The 21,406-nt window shown below is 33.1% G+C and overlaps 1 protein-coding gene across 4 annotated transcripts in view; it reads left to right on the plus strand.

The window, feature by feature from the left end:
* The window catches only part of LOC145292141 (uncharacterized), a 506,863-nt gene that overhangs the window by 229,420 nt on the left and 256,037 nt on the right, over window positions 1-21,406 (plus strand). The gene's annotated exons all lie outside the window — the stretch shown is intronic.

Below are 21,406 nucleotides of genomic sequence, written 5' to 3' on the forward strand. Positions count from 1 at the left end.
GTAGTTATTAAGGATCTTTGTTGGAGGGCTTATGGACAGCCATTTTTTATTCTAACTCGACAAAGTGAACACTAAGTTTGTTTTGAATTAAAAACACGCTTTAAAATAAGTTTAAGTACAAATACTCTTCTCCAATTAATAAGAGTTTTGCTGTTGGTATCATTTATTTGTTGCATATTTGTTTTTCATCTCGTTTTGTTAGTTACAGTAACAAATGCCTGAATCTCATTCTTCTGCAGGGGGAGGGGGTCTACGTTTAAATATAATTTCCTTTTTAATTCAAAAAATTTCTAAAGGTTTTCCCTTTATGTATTTTATCCAAGATTTTGATAAACTCATCCTGAGATTTTTATCTATATTTTTCACTTGTGTCCAAAGCGAAGAAGTACCATAAACATTATTTTAGAAAAAGCAGGTGACAGCACCAATAAAATTGAAAAATCTTGTCCAGAAAATTGTAAATCTTTTAATAATAATGTGTGAACTCCCTGAAACTTTTAGCGAATATGTGCAAAAAAGTTTGTAGTAATGTACCAATAAAAGAAATAAATTAGACTCCAAGATAAATCAAGGAAATGGATTTATAACCATTCTGTGGCTTTTAGTCTTTTTTTTTTTTTTTTTTACATAGGCGTCACCACTTATCAAGGCCGATCGCCCACTCAAGGATAAGGGTTAAAGAGTGTAGAGTAGTCAAAAGGACAAATGATAGTAATGGAAGTTCGGTAAATTTGTTCACTTTAGTGGAATGGCTCATCAGAAACTTGTTCACGTTGGACTTAAAGACAACCATATTATAGACAGCTGGAAAGCAGGAAAACGGAAGACAATTCCACAGGCGTGCAGTCCTAAGAAAGAAGCTTTAATCATGGAATCTATGTTTAGGTTTAGGCACAGATAAAGAGTGGGGAAAATTATTGATAATGTTTTCAGCTAGTCTAGTGTTTCTTGTGAAAGTTTAGCAACGGGGGACCATAGATTGAAGCTCAGTCGAACACTTTCCATGAAAATAACGATAAAGCAGAGACAAACTTGCAACATCTCTTCTGTGAGATAGAGGTTGCAGCGAAGAGAAAAGGACATCTCCCACCAGGCCACAAAGTCTGTTTTGAACCCTATCAAGGCAGGACAAGTCTTTTCTAGCAGCTCCTGCCCATATGTGGCAACAGTATTCCATCCTTGGACGTATCTGGCTCTTATATAGATAGAGAATTGCATCAGCAGTGAGATATCTACTGGATCGATAGAAGGATCCGACCATTTTTCCAGTGGCCTTGGCAACAGATTTGATGTACGTATTCCATTTAAGATCAGGAGTAATGGTCAAGCCTAGAAGCCTGTCAGAAGTCTTATATTGTAAATGAACCACTTCTAATAAAGAAATAAATTTGTTTCATTTTTTTTTTATTGTCAAGAAAAAAATTAAAAGGATCTTTTTGAAATCAGAAATAAGGCTGAAAATTTTTCCATATCCCCAAACGTTCTGATTCATGATTCCAATTAATTGTCCCAACACTGAGTGTGTGTGTATATATATATATATATATATATATATATATATACACACACTGACATAAATTGCATAAAAATAGATTAAAATTGTGGATGGCTTGAAAATTATCAAAAATTATCTTCCACACATGAATTTCTTATATGTCAATTCTGCTTTGTGAGAAAACCACTTTCTCATTCATTCTCAACAAATCTTTCTTCATGTTTATAAATTAAATCCATTGCTCTTTTTGCTTCTTGTAAAATTGGTTCTCTATCACGCTAACACATTCTCACATCTAAGGTTATCCTCTGTCTACTATCAGGGCATGTATGCAGTATTATTGTTATATTTGGGATAGTGAATCTCTCTCCCATTTGTAGGTTCTTGATAAGGTGCAGAAACATATCTGTAATTTGAATCTCTCTGTTTTTCTTTTTCTCTGCAATCTCTCTCTCATAGACGTGATGTTGTTAGTCTGTCTTTTTAAAAAAATACTATTATCACATGTATTCTCCAGAATTGTCTGATCTATTCCCTGCTGCCTTTGTTTCAGTTCATTTAACCTGTTGATCTAGGTATTTATCAGTTTGTTGTTTTGATACCTAATTGGAATACAGATTCTTATTCCAGTAGCTTTTTTTCCAAGAACTGCAAAGTTTTCTACTCATTATTTTCCTCCTGTCTATAACCTTCGTCTTTTCAAGACTAAGGTCAATTGGCATCTGTCTTTTCAATAGCCATCTTTCATTTTTGTTAGCTCATTACATCAAGTGACCTTATGCCTTGTCTGGAGCAATTTTCATTTCCAAAAAAATGATTGTTCAGGGATGATATGTGTTACATATAGGCATACTTTGTTGCAGTGGTTAGATCAGTTTCTTCTTTTTAGACTAGTTGCCTTCCAAAAATTTAGTTCAGTCTACCCTACTATTCCACTCATATCTGGAAGAGAGACTATTTATTTGCTTCCCCTCTGAGCAAATTAGGCACAAGGCCGTTTTTTAATGTGGGGAGGGAACCAGCTCTCCCAAGGGGGCTCTCTGGCCGGGTCCAAAAATAGCAACTGTCTGATATGAAGGGTCTCTCCCACATTGACCAAACCTAATTGACCTCACATTGACCAGAGCTGATTACTTTTTTGCTCCTGGCCCGAACATCCTGGATATGACCTAAAACTATATCCGATGGTGAGGCCCCACCTTGCTGAGTGTGGAGCCACCCTTTAATTGCCATTGCTCCCAGGTTCACTCTGACCCGGAGTGGTAGTACCTGTTAGGGTCCCAACTATGGGTTAAATAGAATCTGACTTAAAAAAAAATATATAAACTCCATTAAAAATCATTCCTCAAAATAACTAGATTCGGCATTAAATAACCTGAAAAAGGTTGATATGCTGTAAAACAAAAACAACCAACCAACCAACCTGGCCCGAAGGCCAAGAACACCGCCATCTCGTGAGACTCCTTGCTCCCTCGCCTGCTTATCTGGAAGAGAGACAGTAACAATACATGTTAATAGAGGTTTATGCAGGTTTAGATATGCATGTTGTTGAAGTAATATAAGGTAAATTTCGTTACTGATTTGCACATCATAAAAAGTAAATGTCAGTGATATTAATTTTCTTCCTTTGAAGTTTGTAGCACTGGGTACGGGGCAGCCAAACCAGCTGCCAACATTGCTCTGCTTTTTATTGAAACCAACTGAGAGCTCTTTTTAGTATCCTCGCTGTTCCCTTAAGTGCATTTGTCTGGATCTCTTTTGCACTTGGTTCACCAGGAATATTAGTTAGGTAGGATTTCAGGTTCTTTTTCATAAGCCCCGTGGCACCTATAATAACTGGTATGATTGATATTTTTGTGTGTCTACTTGTATGCATGTATGTGGGCTATTCAAAAAATGTGAGTTTTCAGTCAGGTTGGGAAGGGGGGACACGGAGGGGCTTTGTTCCCACATTTTAAATTTGATAAATTAAGTATAAAACTTAAAATATAAATAAAATAAAAATGCAAGTGGTTATGTGTAAATTAGTAAAATTGTGATTTTCTTCTGTGCATGTTTCCTTAGCTTCTACATAACTTACACTTATTTTTTACTTACACTTATTTATTATTAATCAGTTATTACTGACATAAAAAAAAAATGCATAGCATAAAAATAAAATAAATAAAAAAATTACAAAATTAAATCCAATATAATGCATCTCAGCTTTGTAAATAAGTCAGCCAAATAATATTTAAAAAAAAAAAAAAAAAAAAAAAAAAAGTAAAAAGATACGTTATTTCATGACTTGAAAATTGGAAAGAAATTTGAAAGCATTTAAATTATCGACCAGAAGATCATTTCTGACTTTAAAATTTCTAGTAGATTTTAGTAGTTTTAAGAAATCAGTTTTGGGATCTTTTTTAATAGAGATTACAAAATTACTTTGGCAAAAATTATATTTTTGTAAAATTTCGTTTAATTAAGAAAGTAATGACTAAACGATATCATCACTTATATTTGATTTTGAACATTGTTTTTTTTTTTTTTTAAATTTTTATTTTAATAATAATTTGGTTAAAAAAAACAATAACTGGCATAGTTAACAAAAAAAAAAAATAAATAAATAAAAGAAAGACCAAACAAACTTCTGAGCAACGCCTGGTAGATTCGGCTAGTTTCAAATCTACTATTGGATTTGAAACCGTTACTTTTTGACTTCTTGCACAATGAGATTAGTCAGACACTGGTTGTAGAAAATTGTCCAATTTTTATTTGATTGATTTCATCTGTTGCTATTGTTTTTCTAATAATTTTGAATATTAAATTGATTGCTCTTGTATGAGATGACATTTCCATAATTTATACTTTTTGGTAATGAATTATTCCTGCTTATTTCGCATCTGTCATTTAGATTCTGTCCTTTAACCAAATTATATTCATTTTTTTTTTACTATTTCTCTAAAGCTAAGGAAAGTAGTGAACCTTGAGTTTATTTTCGGCAGTTTTATATATCTTTTCTTTCTTTCTTTTTTTTTTTTTTTTTTTTTTTTTTTTTTCCGCATTCCATCAATGATGTTTCTAAATTGCTGTTTTCTGGGTTGGAAAATCTACCCATATAAGATTTATTGTTGGTTAGTTAGTGACCATTATATTATTTTTTTAGCTACTTACATTAAGCGGCCTTATGCTTGTCTGGAGTTATTTCCCTATATATATATATATATATATATATATATATATATATATATAAACTTGGCGGATTAAGGACTATCCACTTATTTTGTGCTTCCTTTTTTAAAATTGAATATGTTTTTAACTCTTTTTCAAAGTGTTTTTTAACATGTTTTATTAACTACTTGTTCTTCTATATATAATCTTAGCCTGTCTATTTCACTTTCTCATAAACTACTGGGCTGATTTAGCTTAAATTTTGTATTGACTTTTGTTATGAGAAGTTGCTGCAAACTTAGTATTATGGTATCTGTTCCATGCACAGTTAAAAATTTATGGGAATTAATATTTAATGAAAAAATGAGCACAAATTTAACTATATGGAATCATCAGTTTGGCATAAAGCATTCCTAAGACAATGGGCTAGAACTTTTGCCCGTTTTAACAGAAAAAATTTCTAGTGTGTGTATAATATATATCTATACTCCTATAATTTTTTTTTTTTTTTTTTTGTGTATTGATATTCATATTAAAAACCCTTTTTTTTTCTATTTATTTAAAAAGATGCAACTTTGTTATATATGGATCATGAAATTGCATTCACTAGCAAAAGATCTAGCTAATTTGCATATTCTTTTAAACATTCGTTTTAATTAATTACCCATTAGTTTTTTTGGTTTTCTTATGGGATGATCATCTTTAGTTAACTATTACATGTAATTATATTCATGCAGATATTCTGCATGATTTATATTTGTGTAAATAGATTATAGTAAACACAAACTTCTTTCTATATATTTATATATGCGTATATATTTGTTTAAAATATTTTGCCTACCAAACTCCTGTCAGTTTTTGGTCTACAGACATGAAATTTAATATATAGAGCATTTGAACTCGTGTGAAACTTTACATTGGGTTGTAACCAGGGAAAAATAGTGCAAAAGTGAAAATTAAGAAAAAATCGAATTTCCCAGGTGATGGTCGACCAACGGCATTACGAATATGCATGCATAACGTAATAGCTATTGGTTCATGTTTTAATTTTTAGAGTTGCAGCAAACATGTCTTTATAGGTCGGGTATTAACATCAAAGGAAAAAGTAAATTGTAAGTTAAATGTTTTTGCTTAGATTCCTGACAGTGGCGCATGAGTCAATTTTTTAACTCTTTAAATCATTACTATATATTGGCTCCAATATAATATAATAATAAATACGAAATCTGCATTAATCAAAATATATTTAAGCATATTTTACAACCGGGCAATGCCGGATGGCCTGCTAGTGTGTGTGTATATATATATATATATATATATATATATATAAAAACCAGATATTGCATTACTAATACTTGACCCATGACTTTGCGTGTGTTCTAATGCTTTTTGTAGTTTATTAGGTTTTTTGTTTATACTTTGCAGTCAGAAATTCGGTTTATGGTAGTGATTTAAGGGTCAAGAGCTATAACTAGTGGATGAAAAGTTCTACTCCATTTTAAAGGTCAATTAATAATTAAGTGACTGAACGTAGAAAGAAGGGAAGTTATGACACCCCTTCTCTCAAGAATGAATAAAAAGTTCATAATAGGTAAGGGGGAGGGCGAAAATTGGGACAACTGCGTTTGAACGATGCCAGGCCGCTCATCTGTTGTTGGTCCAACGTTTGGTGTGCTGCATAGGTGAGAGAGGAAGGCCAACATGAACACCTGGTGACAGAACATCGAGTAGAAGTAATTCTGCAAATTATTCATTGTAAATATAATTGCTCAATATTTAAATTTTAATCAGTTGATAAGGTGAGCTCTAAAAGAAAAGATACCCCACATTTTATTTTACTTTGCCAACTTGACCATTATTGGAACTGTATCTGTAATTTAATTGGCCACATTACTTCTTCTACGTAACCTCTCTCACAAAAGTGATGTTGCTAGTCTTCAATCTTTTCTTTGAATAGTGTTATGACGTATTCTTCAGAATTTCCTGCTTCTTTTGTTCCAGCTCGTTTGATTTGTTAGTCTAGTGGTCTCCACCAATTCACTGTTTTAATACCTGAAGACTTGTGAAACTCTCTTCCTACTGTTTTCCTCCTACCTATAGTCTTGAAAAAAATCAAGACTAAGACCAATAGACATCTCCTTTCTTTTTGATAATCAGCTTGTTTTTTTGTTAACTCCGTACATCAACTAGCTTCATGTCCTGTCTGGATTGATTTCCATATTTACCCCCCCCCCAAAAAAAAACAAAAAAACAAAAAAAAACTGTCTTTTGGTCGAAGTTTCTTGTATTCGTTGTTCACTGGAAACTTTCGATATGCCTGGCTGAATTTAAAAGGTTCCAATTTGAAATCTTTAGCAATAAATTCCTTCAGTTTTAGCATCTAATAACGTAAAAAGAGGTTGATCTTGGATAGGAAAGAAACCGTATCATTTGTGTGCCAACAAAATCTTAATGAAATATTCTCTTGTTTCTTGGGTCATGTTGACATTTATCATCTGAAATACTGACTTTGCGATCAGTTTTTTTTCTTTAACCTACACCAAAAGTCTCAGAAAAAATGATTTTAATCTTTTTAATATTTTATAACAATCTAGTTTTCTAAAATTTTTAAATTAACCTTACGAAATAACATTTTCAAAGATGTAAAATTTGTGCTGCGCATGCACAAGTACACATAACTTGAGACTGACAACAACTGCCTATAACAGCATACCCCTTAAGGTTAAGACTAGAAAAAAAATGAGAAAAAAATTGAGTTTAATAATTTAATAAAATATTGTATAACTAAAATTTAAAAAATTAACCTTATGAAATGATATTTTTAGTGATGTAACCAAATTCTATCTGTACACAATTTTATTTTTTACTACATCTTCTTTTTTTTTTTCCTTTTTTTTTTTTTCTAAACTCTTCAAATTGTTTCAATTGTTTATCATAGTAACATATGGACCAAAAAAGTTTCATGTGTGTAATATTAATGTTCCATGTAGATTTGTTATAGATTTACCACCATCACTATCTGTGCATGCTTTCAGATAAATTAAAAACAACTCTTATCATTAATTGATATGCAATGACATTTATGGCATGTGTAATTTAGATAATTTCGAAAAGCATTTATTTTTTATTTTATTTTATTTTTTTTTACGTTTCTGAATTAAAAAAAAAAATTTTTGGATGAGGATGTATTTTTCTGAAGTTAACACTGAGAATTGAACCTTCAGAAGAATATCACTTTTACAATTGGTTTTTCCAAGTACTCTAACTGCTGCACTACGGGTCCTTGCAGTCTGAAGAATTCAAATATATATATATTATTTTTTAATTATTTTTTAAGCCTCAGGTTATTTATAAAGAGTGAAGGCAAAGCCTGGGAGAATGGACCTCTTAGAAATACACAAAACTTACTGCAATTAAACAGAGGGAAAAGAAAACCTTTCAGAAAATAGAAAATCAGAAATAGATTAGTAAATCAACTAAGGACAGCAATTCTAGTTTAGCTTACTATTTAATCCATAGCTGGAGGGAAGATACATGGAGTTATATCTTTGCTAAGGGTATTAGTGAAAGTGATGCAATTGTCCAGATATAATCCGAACACGATATACCAAGTCGGTAGCTATAACAACTCCTTATATATATATATATATATATATATATCTCCACATAAAATTTTATAAGGAGATATATTTTATGTATTGATTTTCAATATTTACTTCAACAATACTTAATGTGAGTAGAGCTGAACAAAGAAATGCAGAATAGAAACCAGCAATCTTTGATAAAATCCTGGCTATTGCCTGGTGAAAACAGGGTCAAGAGTAACAAAGAATCTGATTGGTTAGCTAGCAAACTTCATGCCACGTGTGTGTGTATGTATCTATATGTGTGTGTGTGTGTGTATATATATATATAGTATAACATGCGGTAACATCAATTCTATTCAATGCATTAGCCTGACAAATCCTTACGAGGATGAAACATAGTGTAGCTTAATTGCCATATATACTTCCATAATTTAATACTTTATATATATATATATATATATATATATATATATATATATATATATATATATATATATATATATATATATAATCCTTTATCTTTATGAAAATCGAAAGATTGTGTTAATTGTATTACAGCAACAATTTGATCATTATTCTAAAGAAGATTACAGTAACAAACGTGTTTCCAGTGATCTCTTGACTTTTGATTAAACAACACTTCACAATGCTTTGTGTGTTTATGGTGAAAACGAAATGTTTTTCTTTTTGAGACAATATTTCTTCTTTGTCGATTAATATCGTCTTATGGTTTCCTCTCAACAAAATTTACTGATTTGTTGGATCCACTGAAAGGTCTCGCTACCAACAAAGCCGCTTTGTGGAACCGTCTATTTCTTCTTTGTTTTATTTCCTTTGTCTAATTACCATACACGGCCTTGATGTGTGAATACTGGCCATTTTACGAACCACCGTTGATGTTGTTAATGACTGGTGGCTGACGAAAATAATTGTATATTGCCATTGAATAATGCCATTTGATCCTGTGGTAGAGAAAATGGCTTACCTAGAAAAAGATTTCATGTTTTGTGTGTGTGTACGCCATTTCTACAGAAAGAAAATTAACTTTTCTAGATGAGATGTCTATAAACGGTATTCCAATATTTTTCCAGATTCAAATAAAATTGCATATTTTCTTTTGAATTCTCAATTACGATAAAATTAAGGATTCCAGTTCTTTTTAAATGTCTAAATATTTAGCTATAGATTTTTTTTTTTAATTTTAAGACGTAATTAAGTAAATAAACAGAAAGAAGGTATAAAAAAAAAGAGAAACATAATTAACAGGTGAATTAATAAGCGAAAGATTATCAGACCTAGCATGGCAAAAGAGAGAAACAGAATTAACAGATGACATCGTAAAGGAAAGATAATCAGCCCTAGCATGGCAAAAAGCATCACTTTTGTTAACACTCTATATATAACCCAAATAATCTGGCATGCGAGCAACATTCCTGCTATGATAAATAAATGAAGGTGTTGACAACGAAAAAGTTATGGTAATCAATCAGAAGAAACCGTCTCTCATGTTCCTTACTTATTCTAAAGACTTTTGAACACCAGTAATTTTATTATAGCTTTTGTTTTAATGAATGAAAATTGAACATTTTTATATCAAAATGTAGCTGTGAAGGTGACCTATGAACTGTAAAAATTGTTAGAAATTTGGTCGCAAAATGAGTGAGCAGTGAAATTTTAAAACGGTTCTAAATGAGTAAAACTAACACTTAGCCATACATTCAATATATTATGCCATGTTTGAATGATATAAAAGGTGGAGTTAAAAATGTGTTTGATAGTCAGTAAAAAGGATTGGGAAAGTAACTCAATAAGCATATGATTTGGTTACTTTTTCAGCTCCTAAAATAGTGGAAAGTAGACAAGTAACTTTTCAATGACTCGGTTGCTTCATTACAATCATTGCACTCGGGACAAGATCAAAGTGTAGTATCTGTTCTTCAGATGCTGCACTTCTATTTCTTGTTCTTTTTCGGTGGAGGAGAAATCCTTCACGACTGAGACAATTTTTATTTTTGTACCTTTTCTCTACGTTAAAAAACGACCCTGGTGTCTAACTCTGTCCCGTGGGGAGGCATAGTAAATAGGTACAATCATTGCACTTTTGTACAAACTGAATCAAAATTGAACAAATCATGTATTGTCGACTTGTTTCATGCGAGTAATTACACTGGTTTACAGAAATAAATTTTTGGTCTGAGGCAAGAATGGGAATAGTTAATTTGGGTGTGCTGAATTCAAATTTATAGTTTTGCTCTATCACCTCTGGTCTTCTGGCCTTTAAATAGTTTGATTTTAATATAAACAGAGAATATGTGAATATTTCAAGAGTTGCAGCAGCTTATAACAGATAAATCAGGAGATAAAGAACACTGATTGAATCAATATACTTGGATGACAGTTACACAATTCAAAGAACCAGACAGTGTTTTCTTAGAAGATCTGGTGTACTTTGCATCCGGGATGTCACTCAAGAGTATCCAATGGAAGTCTCCCATTATGCTGGGATTTCATTTGCCTTAATAGTTGCTCTCCATCTTCGTAATGTCTTGGTGGAGTCTTTCTACATGCTCATCACTCTCTGCTCTAAGGTTTGGCGGGAAGAAGTTGAAGTGGGAATGGAGAAAATGAATCTTGAGTGACATTCATCACTCCATATCCTCGTAAGACTTTAGCAACTTCTCAATACAGGTTTGGTAATCTGGTACACGTGTGTTACCAAGGAATCCACTACAGACCGACTTGAATGCTTCCCATGCTCTCGGTTCTTTACCATTAAGTTAAGAAGCTCCTCAAAATCAGCACTTCTTGGATCTGAGGTCTGACAAAGATGCCCTCTTTGAGCTTAGCAGCACTAAGACTTGGGAACACAGTAGACAAGTGTTGGAAGGCAGCACCATTTTTGTCCAACGCCTTCACGAATTTCTTCATCAAACCAAGCTTGATATGAAAAGGAGAAAGAAGCATCTTATTCATGTCCACCAAAGGATTCCCTTTGAAACTTTCACCAGGAACAAAAGTGCTTCTAGATCCGTAGTCTTTCTGCTTGCAATGCTGGGATACAGCTCAACTATCCCAGAGACGGAGAAAACAACAGTACTTTGTGAGGCTTGCTTGCATACCCATAAGACCAATGACCTTGAGGTCCCTACACAGACTTCATTGGTACTTGCTGTACTTAATAGCTTCTAAAAGAAGCTCCATATTGTCATAGGACTTCTTTAAATGGACAGTGTGCAATGGAAATGCTGGGATATTTATTCCCGTTGTGCAGAAGAACACCCTTGAGATTTCACTTGGAAGAGTCTATTAAAAGATGCCAATCGGAAGAATTATGTGGCAAACCAAGGGACGTAAACAAGCCAGGTACGTTTGTGCAGTAGCACAACTTGTTTTGCATGTCGAAAAAGGAAGCAAGGTCTTAGTTCCAATTCATGAAACTGGTGATCCTTCTAGGTTCCACTGTTTAAGACTGTTTTGACAGATACAAATTATGAGCAAGGTCATTCAGGTCTTCTTGTGTGATCCAGTGAGGCTTGTTGCCACTTGTTCCTGAATATGTAGACTCGATATCTTCCAAAGATATTGACTTGGCAGAATCCTCCCTTGAAAGCATTTCTTCATCTGATGAGGAAAGAAGATCCTTATTTACTGGAGGTGTGGGTACAGGAAGATCATCTGAATGGGGAATGAGTCTCCAAGAACATCAAAGTTTGGTATATTTATTCTTTTTTATAGAAGATGTATTGAAACCATTTATATTAGTTAAACGAAAATAACAATCATCTGCGTGGTTTCATTGTGCTCTCCAAACTATTCGGACTGCAAAGTTGAAAGCCGTTTTCTTGCCATGAAATCATGCAGTTAGTCTATTGTAGCAGGGGTTACAACAGATGTGTGGAGCCCAAGACTTGTCTTGATCACCAATGTTACAGTCAAAATAGTGAAAGTAGGCGGTTCTGAGGAGAGAAGTGATGGTTTGACGATGTGCAACTGTTGTGATGTCCCCATACTCATAGCAGAAAGAATTGGCCTTGTTGAGGCATCCTCGATGTTTTAACGTGTTTGAAGCCATTGGAGAATCTGAAAATATAACAAAGTAAAACTAAATCCTATGCAAAGCAATAAAATGTGCATCTGAGCAACTCAAGAGATGTGTAAGACAGTAGTTTAGGAACACCAACCTCCAGCGCCACCTGCGAGCGAGACAAAATCTTCTAATGACTGCCAGAGCACTACTGTGTGGATTGAGACCCGCGGCCTTCACTGCCAAAATCAGTCATATATATATATATATATCTCAAGAACAAATAGTTAAAAAAAACGTTAAAAAAAACACTTTGAAAAAGAGTTAGAAACATATTTAATTTTAAAAAGGAAACACTAAATAAGTGGATAGTCCTTAATCTGGAGTTTCGAAGAAATACTTTCCTTCTAATCAGAGGGTAGGATTTAGCAAAATGCGGGATCGGATTTTGCTTGCAAAAGTATTTGATGAAAAGTCATAGATCTTACTTGATAACAAAAAATGGAGCAGAGGGAATATGGTGAATGAAAAATTATATATATATATATATATATATATAATATATATATACACTAGCAAAAGTGCCCGTCGTTGACTGGGTTCAAAAACAGCCTACAGAAAATGGACTCTGATTTATGAAAGTATGATAGGTTATGAAAAGGAAGGTTTGTAAATTTGGGTTGAATTTGGAGGTATCAAAACCAAAGCAAAATATGATGGAAGTAAAAATAAAGTAGATAAACCCCATAATTTATTATACAATACCTGTTCATACTGAAACACTTATCACAATATTCTGTAGATCTATATTAAAAAAACCTTGTTAAACTTTGTGACATACCTCCATTCTATGGAGGTCAGATACGAACGAACACCCCATAATTTTATTATACCATATTTCTTCAAACTGAAACATAATTATCAAAGTATACTTACGCAGATAGATATGAAAAGTCTTTATCAAAGTTTGTGTCGATTTCCATTCTATGGAGGCCAGGCGCGAATGCAGACCCCACAATTTTATTATACCATCCCTATTTAAGTTAAAACATACTTATCAAAGTATTATTATGTACATCTATATAAAAAACACTTGTAAACGTTTTTTTTTTTTTTAATTTTAAAATTTTTTATTTCCATACTTTGTGGACCAGGCGTGAACACAGACCCCACAATTTTAATCAACCACTGTTCTGCCAGATCAAACATACCCATTCCTGTGTCTCGATACATCTTCTATCATTATATGTAATCAGTTTTTTTTTAAATAGTCAACCATATAGGAGCCTATTCGTGACCACACACACACAGCTTTATATTATATATATCTCGGTAGATTCAGTCACTCTGATGAGTCGTGGACGACGAAACACGTGTCAGTGGATAATTATATTTTAAAAATAAATAATATATATATATATATATATATAATGTAATGCTATCACTTACATTTAGTGCATAATAAACTAAAAAAAATAAGCCAGAAGTCACACAATATTAAAATTAACTCTGAATTCATGTATGCTTTTATGTACCGTATATATACACAAAATGCATATCTAAAAAAACTAGACGTGATGAGTAAAAACGGATTTAAAATTTGAATTCAGCACCCCCAAATTAGGTAAAAACGGGTATTTTTGTACTGGTCTAAATTTCTTTGTAAACCAGTGTTGTTCGTCACCACTGTTAGATATCTGAAAAAAAAAAAGGAGCTTTTTTTGTTTGAGAGAGACCTTTTTCGGTTTTACTATGGAAGCAGACTAGATTTTTCCATGGTGAGGAGAGGGGTCACCGGTATTGACTTCATTAAGTAACTATTGGTGGATTTTGGGCGTAAATTAAAGGAAATTTTAGAATATGCACTGCATTGTCGTCTGCATATTCCGGGCAGTGTACATAAATTTTGATTATTTAAAAATTTTTTTTATTTATTTATTTTTTTTTTTTAAATCAATTAAAAACCTTGTATAAAGCAAAGTGTCACTTTTCCTTTAAGATGGGTCTGGTTTTCTATGCATAAAAACACAATATTATGTGCATTAAGTTAAACAACCTCAACATTAAAAAATAAATTACTCGTTGTCGAAAATCGTAATCTAACTAAAAATAACCTGGAAAATATTAATGCCACAAGAGAAATAATTGTACATGTATAAAAAGAAAAAAACAAAACAAAAAGAAACTAATTTTTGTTTACATCTAAATTTTTTTCTCTATCTATATAAGAGCCAGGTATGTCCAAGGATGGAATATTGTTGCCACATCTGGGCAGGAGCTGCTAGAAAGGACTTGTCCTGCCTTGATAGAGTTCAAAATAGACTTCATAGCCTCGTAGATGTCCTTTTCTCTTCCTTGCAACCTCTATCTCACAGAAGAGATGTTGCGAGTTTGTCTCTTATGTATCGTTATTTTCATGGAAAGTGTTCAAATGAGCTTCAATCTATGGTCCCTCCTCGCCAAACTTTCACAAGAAACACTCGTCTAGCTGTAAACACTATCAATAATTCCCCCCACTCTTTATCTGTGCCTAAACCTAAACGTAGATTCCATGAACAAAGCTTCTTTCTTAGAACTGCACGCCTGTGGAATTGTCTTTCGTTTTCCTGCTTTCCGGCTGACTACAATGTGGTTGTGTTCAAGTCTAACGTAAATAAGTTCTTGATGAGCCGTTCTGTATAAGTTATCAAATTTACCAAATTTTCATTACTAATGATTACTATATTGTCCAATGTCTACTGTACACTCTTTAACCCTTATCCTTGAGTGGCCTCTTGGCCTTGATAAGTGGTGATGCCTATGTAAAAAAAAAAAAAAAAAAAAAAAAAAAAGTCTTTTTTTTTAAATTTTATTTTGTTTAAACCAAAATCTCCCACTGCTGGTAATAATGATAAAATAATAAATAATTATTGATTTTAAATTACTAGTAAAGCTAAAATCGATAGATCATCCTCCACATGTGTATTTTGACGTTTAGGATAATATCTGCATATTTAACACATTTTTTTTTTTTTTTTTTTTTTTTTTTAAGGAAAATCTGGGGAAAATCTGTCTGAAACTACTGTCAATAATTTTCCCCACTCTTTATCTGTGCCTAAATCCAAACGTAGATTCCATGAGCAAAGCTTCTTTCTTAGAACTGCACGCCAGTGGAACTCTCTGCCGCTTGCCTGTTTCCCACCTGACTACAACTTGGACGTCTTCAAGTCCAACATAAACAAACTCCTGACAAACAGCCCCCTCTATCAAGACACTCTATCAAAACCCTCAATACTAATGATTACTACAATACTATCTCATTGATTACTGTACACACAATAACCCTTATCCCTGAGTGACCTTCGGGCCTTGATAAGTGGTGACCCCCATGTAAAAAAAAAAAAAAAAAAAAAAAAAAACTAAATAAAAGGAAAGATGAAATCGAAGGGAGACTCACTATATTTACCCATTTTTTCACACTAAACTCTAGGCTGGTTTGTGATACTTACTTAAAGAGGAACCCCAAAGCATAATTAGATAACCCTCAACATTGTCTTCCGTTTTCCTGCTTTCCGGCTGACTACGATATGGTTGTGTTCAAGTTTAAAGTAAATAAGTTCTTGATGAGCCGTTCCATATAAGTTATCAAATTTACCAAATTTTCATTACTAATGATTACTATATTGTCCAATTTCTACTGTACACTCTTTAACCCTTATCCTTGAGTGGCCTCTGGGCCTTGATAATGTGGTAATGCCTATGTAAAAAAAAAAAAAAATGTAAAAAATAAAATGGCATCCGAACGATTACATTATTCTTTCAAAAAATCAAAACTCTAGTTAAAAAAAACAAAAAAAAAATTGTACAAAGTTAATAACTCAAATCGCCAAATTTCGTCAATGACTATTTCATAAACCATACTACTTGGCATGAAATGACCCCTACAAGGTTGATATTTACGTCAAACAAAAAGACCCAATCAAATCCAAGCAATTCATCTTTCATACCAGCTTATCAAGGCAGCTTATGGGAGTGTTATATCCCTAGAACTAGTTAACGTGGGGGGGGGGAGAAATACCCCACCCCACCCTTTTAATGTCTCTTTTTTAATTTTTTTTTTTTTTTTTTTTTTTTACCCATTTATTCTGTATGTTTTTATGTCTAAAAAAACACACAAATATAAAACCTTAAATACCTGAATAGTATTGTTTGGAAGTGTCATCTATTCTGATATTCACATTTGTTTACGTCCTTTAGAACACTAGTTGGCAAGGGGAGCCAATGAATATGGATACTGTTTTATGATTAAAAAATAATAATAATAAAAAAAATAATGAAAATAAATAGTAAAACAAGACAAATAGAAAAAGGAAATTACATCCATCAAATGTTTTATTTGTCTTTATGACTTTGGCATATTGTGAAATTTGCAAATAAAATCTTGCCCATTATAGAAGCTCTATTGACATCGTTTATTTTTCTTTCCTTTTAAGCAAGTGCTAACATGACTAGCCGAAGGCCATATGTATAACAGGCCTGAAAGACGTAAAAATGGGGTCGAAAACTGGGTAGAATTAAACAATTGGTCATGTGACACACACACACAAAATGCAGAATAAATTTTCTAGACAATTAAAATTAGTGCGTTTGAGTTTCATGTTTTTCTTACAGTTTATATATATATATATATATATATATATTATATATATATACACGATTTTTATAAAATACTAGCAAGGAGCGTTCGACCTTGCCTGTCATAAAATACACTTAAACATTTTAATGTATGCAGATTTTGTATTTATTATTACAGACAATTTTCTTAAAAAAAAAAAAATGACTTGAATGCCATTAGCTGCATTCCCAAACGTTTGAGCTAACCCGATAGATAGATAAGAAAGATTTAAAATCAAACAATTTCTAGCTATGCTTATGATGACTATGATTGAATTTGCGTATGCGTAAAACTAATAAAATTATGTGGGCAAGTTGAAATGAGCATTTTGCATTAAAACTAGCTGACATATTTCTGTAGGGGTTATTCATCAATCCAAACAAAGCTTGTGCATGATTACTATTTCCTGTTAATTTCTGTGTTATGTGACCCGTAGTGTATCGGTAAAACACACACACACACACACACACACACACACACACACACACACACACACACACTACATCTACTGTTATTTTTATAAAGATTGTATTTGAATAATGATGTATGCTATTCTGCTAATCATTTGTATTAATAAAATTGTGAGACAACTTAATGTTTTCCTATGTGCTTTTCTCATCTCAACATGGCTTTCACAATTACACCTTGAATTATTATTGATTCACTCATAGCAGAGCTAACCGGTGTTGGCCGAGCGACATAAAACTAAATAGATGTTAACTCATTAGTGGCCGAATCAAGAGAAACTTTTAGGTGTAAATGTAGATATTTTTGAGCGTCCTATTAATAGGATGCTGGCGGGAAATGGGTTAAATAGTGAATTTTTTTCCCCATCCCAGACTTTTTTTTCTTTTTGCAAGTGAGGATTGAAAAAATAAAAACCCTTTCTTGCCTTTTGTAAGGCAATTTTGGACTTGGGTGTTGGTCTAATTTCATCTAAAACTGTTTCTTATTTGTGACTAGTCTGGGTGCCCGGCGTTCCCCGGGTGTTTGGAAGTGTGTGTTGAGTAAAAAGAATTTTAAAAAAAGTAGTAGGCAGGCAGGCTCGAACCTGTACTGCGAACGAGGAAAAGAATGTGTGAAAAAAAAAAAAAAAAAGTGACGTCTTTGCCGTTGCATCCATTGCCAAACGGAGGTTTAAATTAAGGCTAGTCAATCGAAAGGAGAGAATGACTTTCGAAAATATCAGCGAAAAAAGCGACTTAATTTTTTAGCCAATTTTTCGATATTTGTTGTCCAAAGGGTCCAGCGTCAAAACGATACCAATCTCATGAAAATCCGTCGCCTCTGAAAAGTTTTAGGCAGACATACATACATTTAAAGAGACAGGTGAGATTTATATTATAAACTAGCAGGGGTGCCTGGCATTGCCCGGGTGTTTAGAAATGTGTGTGGAGGGGGGGGGATCACAAAAAAAAAAAACAACAAAAAAACATGTTAAATTTCTTTAAAAAATCGGGAAAGCAAAAAAAAAAAAAAAAAAAACTGCCCTGCGTCGCTCGTGTGGTAAAAGGAAAAAAATTTTTATGGTAGGTAGGTAGGATTGAACCTGGAACCTTGAGGCGAAGATGGAAAAAAATCTTGACATGTAACCCACCACGGCAGACTAACAGAAATGTGATTTAATTTAACTTAAATGTGCAATTTTAATGAAAATGAGGTCAAACATATCCCACAATCAGCTTTCGCTGCAAGACTGTTTTCTTCATTTTCTTTACCCAACTTTGGCTGTTTGTTTTCCCAAGATGTTGGGGAGGGGGAACCAGCTCCCTATAAAAAGGAGTCTCCCAATGAATAGCAATTGTCTGATATAAGAGCCCCCCCCCTCCCGCATTGATCAAACTTTATTGCTTTTCTGGACGTCCCTGGCACTCGTGACAGGGAACTGCTGGTATGGATTCAATTTCGCTTTTTTATATATTGAAAAGCGAAACAAAGACGCGGCGATTGAAAACATCTTGAAAATAGCAAATAGTAAAAGTTGGGAAATTAAAGATAGACACGACCTCCATTCGTAACTCGTATATATTATGATTTAGACAGTATATAAAAAGTTTTAAGAATGAGTAAGCATGCCAAGCCCCCCCCCCCCCCTCCAAAAGCCTTTGCCGGACATACACAGAAAGTGCATACACAAACACATTTTGCCTTTTATATTATAGATGAATAAACTGATTTTTAAAAAAAGTGCATTTATGGAGATTTTGTATTTATATTTGATTTACAGAAATAAATTAATAATTTTTATAGTTGTAAAGTGGTTTTCCTTTTTTATAATAGTTATAGTTTTTAGTTAACCAATTACTATTTTAGTTAACTACTATATACTAATAAAAATCTATTTCGTTATCTATATTATATTTCTCTTTTTCCATTCCACATTTTCTCTGAAACTACTGGGCCAATCTGGCTGAAAATTTGCATGGACCTTTAGTTTGCTGCGCCACATCAGAACAAAGTTTTATCATATCCATTCAATGTAAAGTTAAGGATCGATAGAGATTAGTATTAAATGCAAAAATAAGCACAAATTTAATCCTATTCAGTTTTGCATAAAGCATTCATTCTAAGTCAATGAGCTATAAGTTTTACCTATTTTTAAACATGGTAAAAAGTCTAATTGAGTAATTCATGCTCAAAATGGTTTTCCTTGTCCATGGTCTCAAGTTGCATGGCTGCCAGTCATCTTTGACACGCATCATACAATACCGTAAATATAAAGATTTAGGCATATATTAAAATATTCTGTCCTCACAAAAACAAAAGGTTATTTTTGTTTTTTGTCTTTTGCGTACATTTGAAAAAGAGAAGAATAAATTTACCCTGAGAATGAATGGAACTCTAAGTACACTATGGAAAGTGTGTCGTAATGAATCTGGTTGATATAACTTGAAGGCTGTAATCTGAGAGGACCCCCTACCTCTTCATGCTTCTGCTGTACTCTTGAATCATATCTGATGGGTGGGAGCTTCTATATGATAATGTTTAGTTTTTTGAAATAGGTTTGGAGTCCACTGTTCTAGCAGAAGTAGGCCTTTTTTGTTTTTTTTTTGTAACTGATCTATAGTTAGGAATCAAATTTTCCCTTGGCCTTTTGGCCAAGAGCAAAGTTTGGTATCTGTTTCGATGCTAAGCCTTATCTTTTCTGTCCTCAGTCAGTAAAAGAGAAATGCTTTTAAACTTTAATTTTTGTTCCAATCCAGAGGAATATTTTTTTTTGCTTTGGAGTTGGATTTTTCCCATAGTAAAAAACAGACTCTGTGTTTATCTCTCCCCCCTTTCAAAATAGGAAATCGACTAAACCAAATGCTAATTTAATGGAATTAGTTGCATTCACTTATTTTGTAATTAATAAGGGATTTTTTATCCTCGAGGGCCCCAAAATCAACAAATTAGAGCATTCCTGTAATGATCTAGTCCTTGTTGATTTTGCGGTGGGAGTTTAGTTCCGTGCAGTTCTAGGAGGCCCACCCACCCAGACCTTGCCGTCTTCTCTTTTTGAGAAGAGGTTAGTTTATTGCTAATTGCCTGAGGCGCCATCACCGGGGAATGCCGATGGGGCAGCCCAGCCATTTTTTTTTTTACTGATCAGAGTGCCCCTTCCTGGGGGCGCTGACTTCCCAATCCCACTTTCCAACCCTGGGTTCTAAGTTCTTGCAGTGGGAGAGAACTAACTCCCTCTCCCTCTCCCAAGTCATACCATTGAGAAAGGTATGAAACCACCCTCCCCCTTCCCAGAATCGGTAAAAAAAAAATTTCACAACTCATTTACGTTTTTTTTTTTTTTTTTAAATGTTAAATAACCTAAAACAAAAAATTGCTACCAAATAGATAAATGAACCAGCAAAGAAAACAAAAACAAAACTATTCAGGTTTTTTTTAGTTATATATAATAGAATTTTAAAGTTAAATCTTTCGCATGGGTGTATTTTACAGAAAAAAATACATCATTTGTTGACGCTATCTCTGCTCTCATTATTTTCATGACAAGTGCCTGAGCTTCAATCATTGTTACTCTTTCCCTGTAGTACATTCACAACAAACACTCATCTAGCTACAACCACTGTCAATAATTTTCCCTACTCTATCTGTGCTTAAAACTAAACGCAAATTCCTTGGACAAAGTTTATTTCCTAAAACTGTCCGCCTATGACACTCATTAACCCTTATCCTCGAGTGGATTTTGAGCCTTGATAAGCGAGGACTCCTTTGTCAAAAAAAAGAAAAAAAGAATCCTGCAAATTAATTTGTCTACTTTGTTTAGACATTTGTCATAATTTATATTTTTCAATCATGATCTTTGTTATGAAAGAACCCAACAAGCAAATAATGACGAATGTTTTTACAGTAATCGATATCCTGTTTATCATGTGCCATGGTATATATTTTTTTGGTATTGTTGTCTTGAAGATATTGTTTGGTCTTCATTGCTGCAATTGTTGGTTAAACAAAAAAAATAAAAAATCTATGGATGCAAAGAAGGACCATAAACGTTG

This window comes from Euprymna scolopes, chromosome 13 (assembly GCF_053919585.1).
Source record: "Euprymna scolopes isolate OS-2025 chromosome 13, ASM5391958v1, whole genome shotgun sequence".
Classification (NCBI taxonomy): Eukaryota; Metazoa; Mollusca; class Cephalopoda; order Sepiida; family Sepiolidae; genus Euprymna; species Euprymna scolopes.